Genomic DNA, 14,445 nt, shown 5'->3' with positions numbered 1-14,445 from the left:
TCCGTGCTGTTTTCAATGCAGAGATCAGAATTCCCTTAGGTTAACACATCACATGGCATATAGATTTCTGTATATATATATATAATTTGTTCCACAAGTGTGTACAAAGATACAAGCATGCATGTGCCAACGTGTGCTACAGCCACTTATACACTGAACATGAACACAACCTTTGCAGATGAATCATATGGTATTTTATCTTTTTTTTGTTTTTTTTTTCTTCATAGTCCACCAAAGAATTTCTAATAACACCAGCCGCAGCAGCAACAAACATCATCATTTTCATCAGTGTCATCATCATCACCATCAACATCCTCATCATACAAGAATAGAATACAGGTTACATTGGTCAGATAAGAATTAAACTTATATATAAATATGTACAAGAATTATCTTTGAAATCGGCGACACGAAAGAAAGATGTTTCTGCTTGCCTCTACTGTCGCTAGAACGCAATGACAGTTTGTCTACGAGGAAATCTAAAGGTTGCTCAAGGCGAAACGCCATTTAGCACTTTGCTAGAGATAAATCAAATGCAGAGAGAAATAGAAAAAAAGTAAGTGCCTAAACGTGTTCATACCTCATGAAGATGCTGTAAACTTTTTCTTTTTTCAAGCAAGAAAACACAAAATTTTGAATGACATTTACAACAAAAATATAATCTGTACATATACCCACTTTGTTAAATCAAAAAAATATAACAAAGCAAGTTCTCTCTTTTTACAATAAGAAGAAGAAAAAGGAGTTACAGACTGCAAGTATTAGAGTATAAGTTTCATTTCCAATACTCCCAAGGTATCTTAGTTTAAAAAAAAAAAGAGAAGGAGTTCCACAGACAAGCATAACTGTCCTATGCCAGATTTGATATAACGAAGCATCAGGATGTGACCTACATACATGTTCATGTCACCAACTAATAACTGAAGCTACAGGACACAAATTGCATTGCTGGTCTCACAAAAAAAAAAAAAAGAAGAAGAAGAAAAAGCTGTGAAAAACACAATATCCGATATCAACTGCTCGTCATCTGCAAACAGTGAAGTTTTCAAACTTTATCTAATAAAAGGATGGTCAGTTTTGCGCTCTTTTTGTTTTCGCCTCCAAAAAATCTCCATCCTAAGTATTTCACATTAAGTACATAAACCATGTTACTTTCCTTATTCTAGTGTAAACCCTAAAAACATGCCTTTCGACCCAATCGAAAGGCAGGAAAATCTTGACATGCAGTCCCATCCTCTCATAAGACTGGAGATGACATTCACACACGGCTTTTAGTGAAATTGAATTCAGAGCAGATAGCAACAACTATAACAAGATATTTATATCAAAGTTAGGAGGAGTAAAAACAGACGAAAGGTAACAACCCCCAAAAGTCTTTTATACATGCTTTCCGTGTCTTCCAAAATGGAGAGTTTGGGAGGCGCGCAACTCAAGTAAGCGTCGTTCAATGGTTACTGGGGGTGAATGCAAGTTGCATCTCCCGTAAACAGCATCAGCATTTCACACGGTGAACAGGGATGTAAAAAGCAAAATCAAAGACTCATGCCTGACAAGAGAATTGTTAGGCATCTAGTGAAGTATATTCCAATTTCACCTGAAGGAGAAAAGCAATGGAAAGCAACGCCCTTTCAAAAGATCCACTTTGATTTTGGTAACGGGAAGACAATCTGTCTTAACCTCATGCTTACAGACATCCAATATGAGCCACAAATTTATCGGGAAACTGATATTTCTCTGAGGAAACTGATTTGATTTATTTTATTTGACAAATTACCCAGCATATACAAATCCTGAAGTTAAGTGTCAAATTACTTAAAACAGCATTCTATAAGCAAAGAGCAAGCCATTTTTGAAAGCATTAGAAAAAAAATGAAGGAAAATGCAATAGCCACATACACCGAGATATGTTAATTCAAGGAAATGTATTGTGAGTTAGACTCTTTTTTTTTTTTTTTTTGGCGAATGACATTCCATGTTATGATGTCTCGGTTCATTTCATGTATCAAAATCTCAACAATATGCCAAAGGAAGCATGACCAAGACAGGCTATGCATGTACCCTAACAAATTTAATGAAACAACCATGAAGCTTTGAACAGCTTTTGTTTGTATTCTATTCAAATCAATATGCACTTTTTCCCAAAGCAATAAAAGAATTTAACCTGTTGAGGGCAGGCTGATTTTACTGTAACATGCGTTTCCCATAGATGCTTGCCCAAGAATACTTGGGGACTGGTCTTCGATGGGTTAAATTGTGTGTATATGCATTGCCTCCATTGGTGAAAACAAGAATGCTGGCCCCTTTCACAGTCATGAGAACTACACTTGTCTGCTCCCCCCCCCCCCCCCCCAACCAAGAAGCTCACCAATTAAATTGTAAACAGCACATTCTGGTGTATTCTACAACGAAGATGTTCCTTTCAACAACCTCTGCGTTGCTTCCACATTGACTTTTATCTTCAAGGACTCGACTATATCAATTTGGTGTATACAAAACCTGTGCAGCATAGTCACCAGAGATTTTTACATACACAAATAGGCGCAATATCACTTGTAATTTCTTGTATTTTTCAAGTAGTTCTCACATCTCGAGTAAAAGATTTGTCCATAAAACCCTCATAGCAAAAAATAGAATATCTCTGTTTAGCTTCTGTTGGATACAATTTCACAGTAGATCTAAGACACATTTCTTTTTCCCCGCTTTATCTTTCATGTAGTTTTTTCTTTACATCCATCCAGAAATCTACATCAAAATACACAAAACACTGTGAATATAACAAATGTTCAATATACATAAAAAAGGACAAAAGAAAAAAGAAAGTTATATCTCCATGTTGTTCTACACAGTCCAGACATTTCATTCCCCACAAAATGAAATATAAAAGTTCTCTCAACAAGTCTTTGTGCTTTACACACATGCTGATGCACAATGCACATTGTTTTGCTTCTAAAGTTTCTACATGAACACAGCACTAGAATATCTTTTTCTTACATTTACAATCAGATTAGACTGTCTGAAAATATTTTTCCTTCTTCATAAAGTCAGACTTATATAAGTTTCTTTGTCTCTACAAATGTCTATATACCTGTTTATCTTTTAAGGCAAAAAATGATACTATAACTAAACATGATCACATTCTTTCAAACAATCATTTTTCTTCTACATTGTATGATACAGACATTAATAATTCCACTATCTATGTTTTGTACACATCTTACGTTTTGTACACATCTAAGTGAGAACAGTGTTTTCTAGCACCGTACAGATCTCATGAATATCACACACAATATGATGTGATCTTTACAGTAAAACTTCTTTTGTTGTTTTCCCGGGGAAGGGAGGGAGCGCTTTGCCTCTGCGCTATCAACATGGCACTCGTAAACTTTGCATTACATAATCGCACCTCCCCAGGAGATCTGCGCCAATTGCCGACATGAGGGATTCGCGGCACACTATGTGAAGTTTATGAATCTTTCATAACTGCTTTTCTTTCCTGTGCACCGCACCTAAAGACTACTAGTCTACCCATCCCTCCTGCCCCAAAGAAGTTTGAAGATATCCCGATGACGATTCAACCTCGTTTTTTCTTCGGTTGCATTATCGGAGAACAGCCACTGTTCCTTTTTCGCCCTGGCAGCTGATTATTCAATCTTTTTTTTTTTGTCTTCTTCTTCTTAATATCTACAGATTTTTGAATAAACATTTGACTCTCTGCTTTTATCAGGCATTCATATCTTGGTTAATACAACACTTAATATACATTTGTCGTTCATTCTGATGATATGTACACAAACACACACACGCACATACATACATACGTACATACATACATACATTTCTACCATCTGGTCAGGTCTCCCTGGACTCTTTTTCAAAAAGAGCTTATCTATGTCTATGCCCCCTTTCTACTTGATTTGCATAGATGCATGACTTCTTCCTTGAGAAAAGGTACAAGTTGCCTGCAGCAACTCGGTCAAATAACCATGCCATTTTTGTCTGGCTAACAACAACACACATGTCATAGCATTTTTTTTTTTTAATTCATTTTTTTTTTGGTCTTTTCTTTTCTTTTTTTTTGGATGAGAGGCTTTCCAATGGAACAAACGGATGAAACAAAGAGCAATAGAACACATTTGGATGATGTCAACATACAGGAAAATGTTGTCGCTAATATTTACAAGCAAGAGAGAGAGATGGAGGGAGGGAGAGAGAGAGAGAGAGAGAGAGAGATAGAAAGAAAGAGAGAGTGCTTAAAAAACAGGAGAGAAGTGAAGTGATGAAAACAAATCAATTTACGAAGTGACAACAAGAACACCCTTGGATAATATCTTTACAGCCAGAGCATATATGCTTAAAACACTATGCTCCTCTTCAACTTGGTCGCAGCGTCACATGCATACATTTCATAATAAAGATTTCTTTTTTTGTTGCCTTTTTCCCCCCTATATCTCGAAAGGCTTTTGTCACACTTCTCTCTTTTGAGAATTCTCTCCACACCTCGAGAATTATCATCACTCTTGTGCGCTTTCGGCACTCCGCAATGGACGCTGTCATTAGGGTTGGACTGCGGGGAGGGAGTTTTAGATTGTGGGGGTGAGTCCAGTGTTGGCCAGATTTGTATGTTTTCATCTCCACACCCAAACCTCTTCTGACCATTTAAGTGTCCAGCCCCCGTTTTCATTCTCTTTTCTTTTGTATTTGAGGGTTTTCATCTGAAGAAACAAACCTCTGATTACGTGTTACAATGTCGCACAACGTCATCTCCTTGATCTTATCTCAACCTTACAAATTCTCTTCAAGCAAATCTTTTGACTACTAAATGCCAGACGACAAGTAGCAGCCCTTAGCATCTCAAAGCCTGGACACTAACCTTAAGCATTTCTTGAGTGGAAATCAACCGCGCCAACTTGCGAAAATGACAGAAACATTCACTTCCATTTTGTTTTTCTCCACATTTTGTTTTTTTGATTGTCTCTGATGCCATATGTAAAATGTCCTCACATATGTTCGACCTCATGTTTAACAGACGAGCAGTTACAGCTTTGCAGCGCTGTGGATATTATTCTCCCAGAGGCCGGACACACTTGTCTCTGCATAGATGCATGAGATACATCAGCTTCATTCTTTGTTCAAGTGTGGAGCACCGCTTAAAAGACTACTTTCCTTTCTTGTCATACCTGAGGATGGCACATACCAACCAGCTGTACTATTACTCCCTCCCTCCCCCTCCCCCCTCATATATAATTTCTCTCCAAAATAAGCCTTTCATACACATTTCCTTTTCCCTCTCATCTGGCAGTAATGTTCTGGTTTGTACTCTTAAAGCGTTGTTCTCTTTGTAGAATAAAACCTCCCATGTGGTTTTCTTCAACGCAACAACCCTGTGAGAAAAATATACAGTGGCACAGCCGACTTCTCCATCCTCTTTTCAACCTGTTCATTAGTGATCAGTCATTACCTTTGATGAAAAAAACAACCCAACAACAAACAAATAACATCTTCATTCTTTCTCCACCTATACAAGTCAGATAATATGTAAATATAATGACTAGATTCAAACTATTCCATACACAGCTTTAAAATACAGAGAAAATAGTTGTACCTTCGATATTTCTGTAATGGAAGAACTTTGTAGAATTTCATAGTTTCAAACACAAACTTTGGACGGCTCTTTTTTTTTCCTCTCTCTTTTTTTTTTTTCTGTTAAATTCAAAGAAAATACAATCTCTAAAACTTTCATGGGATATCCTCTCACCAATAAGTGTCAGAAACTACCGAATGTTGACAGGCTAAATAGACTTTTAAGATGAGGGAAAAAACAATGCTTGCCTGCCACGTGTGACCAGCAGGCTTGAAATATGTGTTTATCTTTCTTTCAAGAATGATACAACACAAAGTTGTGAAATTTCTCCTCAGTCAAAGGTGTAACAATGCAAAGGGCTTGAATATGGAACAGCTTTTAAGAGCTGTTGGTGAATAATGGATCTTGCACAAACATGCTGTGCTGGTCGATGTCCCCTTGGATGTGACCTCTGACCTATGGGTCACAACTTGCACAGTACTTCCTGTTAGGTCACTGCCTTTTAATTCCTTTGTTTGTTTGCTTGTTTTTTTCTGCTGCTCAAAGTGTAGCATAGTGCTTTGTCTTGGTAACTGAACACTCTAGTGGGTTGAGTTCCAGCACATGAAAGGAGCACAGAAAAACTTCACTGTAAAACAAGATGGGCAACCCAAAGGTCCGTACGAGAACTAGAGGGTGATTTTTCTTTCATACTTTTTGTAATCACTAACATAGTGGTTGAGCCTTTTTAACCTTGCAAGTTTTATTCCTTCATAACTTCATCCTGGTCTTTGTTGATCAGGCCATAACATTCTTTGTTACAGAAATTGCATCAAGATTTTTCTTGATTTTTTTTTTTCATCTGTCTTTATACTTTCACATAAAAATGAGAAATCATTATAGATAGACATAGTCTAAATTTCTTTTTGCGTAATATAATGAATAAGGCCAAGTGTTTTGTTTTCAGCGTATATGTTTCTGTATAAATCTCAAATAAAAAAAAAAAGACTATATTTTTTTTTCTTTTTGATAAAACGTTTCTACTCACAGAGAATCGTAGATAAACATATATCTCTCTATAGTGTATAATCAGATATATCTATGCACACATCTTGAATATAGACTAGAGCATTTCGCAGTCGGGATTGGGATGAAAAAATAGACTGACTCAGATTAGTGCACATATTTGATAGTTTCTTCCATCTGTTCATCTTCTATTTCAGATAGCATTTTGATCGATTTAAGCTGAAGTTGTGTCTTCAACGTCAGAATGGAGAAGATTTCATGACCCTCATATAATCTTGTGTTACTCTGCACTAGTGCTTCTCTTAACCTAACAAAAAAAAAAAATAAGAGAAGTAAAAGATGAGTCAACACCAAACTTCAAGCTATGCCACAAAAAAAAAGGAAATTTATACGGAATGTTGAAATTCCCTGTTTGTTTTTAAAAAAGCCCACTTGAAATTATGCTCTTCCGATTATCTACTTTTTAATCGCCACTCCTGCACATTCTTCCCTTTCCATATCGTAATCTGCTTCTGTTCTGTAACGCTCTCGCAATACCGGTACCCCCTTCCTTCATCTCTTGAAATTACCCATCCCAAAACAAATGCGATACAATTTCAAAGATTTTCTCTTCTTTTTTTTTTTTGTCTCCAAGGCAACGACGACGACAAAAAAAAAACCCCAAGAAGACACACAAGGAAAAGCATTCCTCTTGTACAGCATGCTGCCGCCATCTCAGATCTGAAGCAAGGTTCCTCCTTCGCAGCAAAGCCAACCGGTAGCAGCTACCGTCCAGTTCAACCTCAGCTCGATCTCCTTTTCTGTCTCCCAGTCAAACGCGTTTATGAGCAGTGTTTCCACATCTTCCCTTGCTAGCAGAATCCCAGAATTTGCCCGGATTAGAAAAAAAAATGTCCGAAATGATAGGAAAAAAAAAATTGATCAACGTCTGTCTTCTGTCGGCTTCCCTCAATATCTGCAATGGAGGAGAGAAAGAAAGAAAGAAAAGAAAATCACGTTATTATCAGATAACAACAGTATCTTGTATAAGTTGTGATAAATGCAGATGTGAAAGTTCCCACCAAAGAAATGTTTTGCCATCATTGTGGAAGCCATGTATCATTTTTTTTTTTTTTTTTTTAATTGCACAAAACTTCACGGAATGAGCAAGCTCGTTGTCAGTATTAGCCTAAGTACATCATCTCAATCTGAATGAAATTGTCTTGGCAAGACAAGCAGATTGTAAAGTACACTGATACTTTTGGTACCTATGTCTTCATTAATCATGTTTCAATGACATTGATGAATCTTCTACAGCAAATGCAGTAGCAAAACCAGTTTTAGAATACTTGGGAGAGAGAAAGTAAGAGAGAGAGAGAGAGGGGGGATGCACTAAGCTTTGATTGATTACTGTGAGTGGACGATGTAAAGCTTTCATGTGCACAGGTGTTTCAAGGTATATTCCTCATCATAAAACAGTCCAGGAAATACATTTCACAACAGCACGGTCTCTCTCTACCTTGATCCCCTATGGCCCCCTCCCCTCCCCCAACACCTTCAACTGTCAAAGTCACCTTTGCTCCGGTAACGCTTACAAAGAATATCTTTATAAAGCTGCCACATTGTCCATCCATCACAGAAAAAAAAAATGCTAGATGTGTCTACCGCCAGATTTCCATGTACATGTAAGTATCACCTTTGACTTTACAGGGCCACACACCCTACATCAAGTACAAGAGCTTATCGATACACACAGGAAAGGGCCACACTCCTGTATCCATGGAAAAGGAATAGATGACACTCCTCTTTGCTTTACAGCCTTGAATATCTTAATGCAGCAATGACTAGAGCGGCAGAAATGGACATTCTGCAATGCCCCCCCCCCCTGTAAAAAAAACAGGGTGAAATGCGTTGCCATGCCGACACAAATGATAGAGCTAATGACTCTTAACAAGGGAGCTTTTTTCCAGGGCTCCACATTGATTTTCTCTGTCAGATTTCATCTCTTTCCAGGATCCAGCCAGCATATGCCTCCCACCAGACAGGATGGGGGAGAAAAATTGTGGCATTTAAATTGTGGCCTATCCCTCTAAAATCAAAAGACTAGCGTCACACAAAACCGGTACAACACACTGCCTGATGTGATCACACGATATTGATGAGAAACTCAGCCACTGATTGACACAGTGGCCTGCGGCTGGTCTGCAGGTTATTGAACCACTTCGACTGCGAACGCAGCATTATGGCCTTACATGTTATCAAGACTGCATGCTAGACACATATCAATATATTGATGATATACGGCAGCATCTTTTGAACTTGAAGTCACACAGAAAAAAGAAAAAGAAATGCAACACTTCGATGTATCATTCACACCGTTTATGTACAACACCTCAACAGCACACTATGGCTGTCTGTGGATCAGGGGCATATTATTGCTAACTCATCAACCAAACACACAATTTTTCGAACAATATTTTTGTACAAGTAATGGGTGCACTGTGAGGTAGCAAGCAGCAGTTAAATGTGTCACACACACGCCGGAGTGCATCGCACGCGAGACCTCCTCCACACACAAGTATGCATGCATGGATCGAGTGTCCGAACGCCTGACTGGCGATTTAAACCAGGCATGGGTTATTGAGCCCCACTCGAGTTTGCGCACACTCGACACAGTTTGCTGCTCGGCGAGAAGACGGGACGAAGCGTCGAAGCAGAGGACTTGAAGGATTAAGTGGAGGACTATGGGTTTGAGGATGAAGGAGAAAGGTTGAAGTTTTGGGTCATACTCTTTTCGGGGAGCATATCATCTCCAGTGAGTATGTACCGAGTGGAGATTATGCAGGACAAGGGGGAAGGCGTGGGTCATTCTCTGTGAAAACAGGACACACATTTCTGTACCACCACCATCATTGGTTGCTGCCAAAGTAAAAACAAACAAGCAAACAAACAAACATACAAACATGAGGCAACCCATTGCTATTAGTGCTGAGTGTTGCTCTGCTGCTTCTAGGTATAAATCTATTAGTAGAACTAGTAGTTACGTACGTACCCTTTAGGCATAAAGAGAAAGAGATCATCCTTGCTGTGTGTTGCAACACTGTACAGTGAAAGAAAAATCAGTCGATTTAAAAACTAGCCATTCGTGGCATATAATTTGATTAATTTTTGCCTCCATGCAACTGTGGTAGATACTACAATTACAAAGGAGGACACAATTTGACCCGAAGTGGACAGAAATTACTGGTCAAGGGGGCATCTTAAACTGACAGTAGACATTTGGACAGAAGACAGAAATGCAATAGCCTGATACACCCACTATCCCTAGTTTCTGTAGAATCCACGGTCTATAACTACGGCTGCTTGGACTTCACGGTCAACCCGTCCAAACGCTGCTTTTGAGTGATTTGTATGTCAGAGGGAGCACCTTGCAACCTTGACGGTCATGGCGGAGTCGCACCCTGACAATCGCTCTTGCATTGATGACCAATCAGGAGATCGAGAATGCTCCTGGGCCACTTCACAAAAAAAAAAAAGAAAGAGTCGTGGCGACAAAGAAAGCGAGGGCAATGCTAAATTGCCTCCCGTGCATCGACTTTCAATCATGGTGGTTAGGTAACCGTGGGGGGGGGGGGGGGAGGGGGAATGGGGGAGGAGAAATATTCTATGGACATGGATGGTGCTTTCTCCCAAACTCAGCCAGAAACAAACAAACAAACAAACAGACAACAAACAAACAAACATTCACACAAACCAACAACTGGCACTGAAATGCAAGCGATTACTGCATGGGCCTAATGTGTACATTGGTACAAAAGGTAATCATGAATCAATGATATATCATCGATAACACCCTCTCTCCTCATTTTTAAAATCAATAAATAAATCAAATCAAACAAACAAAAAAATATTTCACCTGCTTGTTTCAAGGGCCATTTTCCTTAAAGGGAAGATAAACCCCAAGAACAATGTGGATTGAGTGAAAGCAGCAACATTAGTAGAACACATCAGTGAAAGTTTGAAGAAAATCGGACAATCGATGCAAAAGTTATGAATTTTTAAAGTTTTGGTATTGGAACCGCTGGATGAGGAGACTACTAGAGGTTATGACGTATGAGTGGACTACAATATCAAGAAAATATAAAGAAAATACTACAAAAATCCATTTTTCATGAAAATTACAAATTCCATCAACTTCATATTGACATATGTTAAGGGTAGCAATTATTCCCCCTGCTTTCTGAAAGCGGTTGGTCCACTGCTCTTTCATAATTCTAGAAAAGTGAATTTTTGTTGAATATCCTCTATATTTTCTTTGTATTGTTGTCCACTCATACGTCATATCCTCTAGTAGTCTCCTCATCCAGCGGTTCCAACACCAAAACTTTAAAAATTCATAACTTTTGCATCGATTTTCCGATTTTTCTCAAACTTTCACTGATGTGTTCTACTAATGTTGCTGCTTTCACTCAATCCACATTGCTCTTTGGGTTTACCTTCCCTTTAAAAAGAAGTAGCCCCTCCCCCACCCCATCACATCTAATGACTTGTACAGAAAGAGAAATTTGCTTCAGAGTGACGTTTGGCTGAAGTAGTTGATATGACAGAAGCATTCAAGTGACAATTTGAGTGATATTAGGCCCGTTCACAAACAACGAAAATCGAAATTTCAATCGCGATCCAAATTTCGATTTTTTTTTCGACCGTTCATACACAGGGAAAATTCGCACTTCGCAGCAAGGGAAGAACGATCAGTGGCCAAACTGCGCATGCGCGAATCTTGCATGACCGAAGACTGACCCCGCCGCAGTCCCAATAGAGTTTCGCACGCGCTACGAACGATGGGATTAAAAATACCGATTTCCGAATCTCGATCGCGCTCACACACACGACGCTTGGCAAAATAATCGCGATTATTCTGAAAAATCGCACTAATAGTGCGAGTTGGATCGCGATAAGGATCGCGGTAATTAGTGAGATTTTTCTGTCCACACTGGAAAAAATTTCGAAATTTTGATCGCGATAAGAAAATCGATTTTTAAATCGCACTTTTTCCCTTGTGTGTGAACGGGCCTATTGAACGAGCATGAAGACAATTACGATGTTGAAATCCAATCTATCAAACTTGGCATCCCATGGAGACTTTGAATCAGCTGTCTCTGTCAGGTGACCAAGGAGCCAGTTTGCATACAATTCCATCATTTTTTTTTTTTTATACTGAATTTCTGTCAATGGATGAGATGCCTTGGTCTTGCAGAACATGTATGTTAATAGTAAAATATACTTTGTGTCCTTGATGTACATGTATAGCACACTGGGTCAAGAGGAAAATAGGTCTTTCTATCAATGCTGTGAAATGAGTGATATGCCATCTACACGGCAAACTAATGGAGTATTTGGCAAGTGATGTTCTAGTAAAATGAGAATGATAATTCTTCCAAGGGGATAATTTGAAGACTGATTGGCAATCATACATTTCCCCCTTGTCACCCCAAAATCTGTTGCTTATATCCGACTTTGTCTGCGGAATACAAATTTCTTCTTGAATTCTCAACGTCTGTACTCTGCAAAGTCTTTGTTGTTTTTGGTGCCTTAGCAGAGCGAGGGCGCTGTTGATGACACAACGGCAAATTACCCATCATTCTTGCACACAACCCGTGGGGTGGGGCACTCTGCGTGGCACAGAAACAGTTAACCGCACCCGTCCCCACCAACTACCAGGACTAACCTGCCAGGGTTGCCCTCCAACGAGATCAATTCTGCATTCTACTGGTAGGTTCGCTTTGCATAACGTTACCATGATCATGCTTCCCCGCTACTTTTGTTGCGTTAATGATACTAGACTTATTAAGTTTCCATTGCTACACCATGCTAAACATGGATATCATTTAGAGTGAGTCAAGGCCAACCTTAGAATCCAATTTCAGAAAAAAAAAGAAGAAAGGCATGATATTTGAAATACCGCCAAAACAAAGTCAGATTAGAATATGATGTGAAACAATGCTCTCATATTTTGACGTGATCGATGCCTAGTTTACAGCAAAGTTACACTGTGAGTGATAATAATGCTGCCTAGTTATTTGTAACAATGCAACCCCAAAGAAATGACTATATGCGTACTAGGTTTTAAAGATGGCAGAAAATATGCAGCCTTTATCAGTCCCACACATGCTTAGCTGCGCGTGCACTCTACTATAGGCATTAAAACCGATGATCTAATTTTATGAACTTTTGGGGGCATCAGAAGTCACCTGATTTTTTCCAGAGCATTACCCCTTAAAAAAAAAGAACTACAAATATAACTTTATTTCTTCTCTTCAAAACTATTTAGAGCACTTTTGAGAAGGAATTACCCCAAAATATAAGCGAATGTATATGCCTTCATTTTCACACTTGTATCTAAGGGCAATCAGACAGAGCGAGCAGGGAAAGCATTTTCCATCAAAATCTCCATTAAGGCAGCAAATGAGAGGAGAGAATAGGATCAGAGTAAAGTACAGTTGTACATGGATAGGTAAGTACTTTATCTATGACTAAATGGCAAATTCTTCCCACAAAACAGGGCAAAGAGGGACAATCAATGCAAGCTGGGAATACAACACGGTATGAACATGTGCTTCCTCATTAACGTGCACATCATTAATCATCATTAGTGCTCTGCAAAAGTACTACTAAATGTTCACTTTCCAGCTTGGTAGCCTAAAAGAATGACACAACCTTTACAATTGCACATGCTCCACTACAAACTAAATCTGAGTCACATTACTGTCATGCCCATGTCTATTGCCATCATAATATTCATCTTCATCTCAATATCACCATCACCACCACCACCACCATCATTATCATCGTCATTGTCGTCATCATCATCATCATCATCATCATCATCACCAGTACCACACCTATCATTTCAGTCATCATTATTATCAATACCATCATCGTCATCATCATCATCATCATCATCATCATCTTCCTCCTCCTGATCTCCATCTCTGCTATTTTTCAACATCTCAAGGCTAGGAGAATTCTCAAGATGAGCTAGAAAACAGCATTAATTGGCTTCGTGACACGCGATAGGCCTTTCTCTTGTTTTGAACGAAGCCTTCATTAGGGAAACTTGGAAAAGTATGTCGCCATGGCGACGCAGTAATTACAGGGAGAGAGAGGACAAGGTGGACGTGTTTGTGCCATGGCTTCGGCAGAAGTTGAGGGGTGAAAAAAGAAGGACACACTGTTGTGCAGAGAAGAACACAAAAGTTCTGTGGGAAAAAAAATGTGTTTTGAAGACCGGTATTTTGTATCTGGTTAATGACTGAATCCCACCTCTTCCCTGTCCTCCTGGTAGACAAAATAAATAACAAAGTGATGTCTGTCCATGTCTCATATGAAGAACAGTCACTGCTTTGAATAAGAGAATATTCAATTTGTACATCTACTCAAACAAATGCCTTCTCTATCCAAACTGGTGTTATCATTTTAACATCTCATCACATTGGTAAGCCTCTATATGTGCCATTCACGGGTACGGGATCACACATCGGAAGACTTGAAGATATTCGCCGAACCGTGTGTGTGTGTGTGTGTCTGCATTTGATTTCACTCAAATATCATTTGATCTGTCGCCTTTGTCTCAGCACTGAAAATCAAGAATCTCTTTACCTCAAGGGGATAAACCAAACTGAAAAAAAGAAGATAAATAAATGAGAGAGAGAGAAAAAAATGCTCCTATCAACTTCTCGCCCCTGTATAAACTCGTCGTTGTTACAGACTTTTAAAGAGACCTCCCTGGGAGGAGAACTGGGTGAACGCGGGCCTCTGGGAAAGCCCCAGCGCCCGGTCGCCTCTTGCTCTGCCTCCTCCTCCTCCTCCTGTCCAACTCC

General features: G+C 39.1%; 1 protein-coding gene across 1 annotated transcript in view; it reads right to left on the bottom strand.

The window, feature by feature from the left end:
• Positions 1-7,402: 7,402 nt before the first annotated feature.
• Positions 7,403-14,445, bottom strand: part of LOC140242586 (forkhead box protein O1-like) — a 142,396-nt gene continuing 135,353 nt past the window's right edge. Inside the window, exon 4 of the mRNA XM_072322336.1 lies at positions 7,403-7,541. The gene's annotated coding sequence lies outside the window, so the exon portion shown is untranslated. The remainder of the gene's footprint in view (positions 7,542-14,445) is intronic.

Source organism: Diadema setosum, chromosome 19 (assembly GCF_964275005.1).
Source record: "Diadema setosum chromosome 19, eeDiaSeto1, whole genome shotgun sequence".
In the NCBI taxonomy this organism is placed as follows: Eukaryota; Metazoa; Echinodermata; class Echinoidea; order Diadematoida; family Diadematidae; genus Diadema; species Diadema setosum.
Note: the sequence above shows the minus strand (reverse complement) of the source record. Positions and strands in the feature narration are given on the sequence as shown.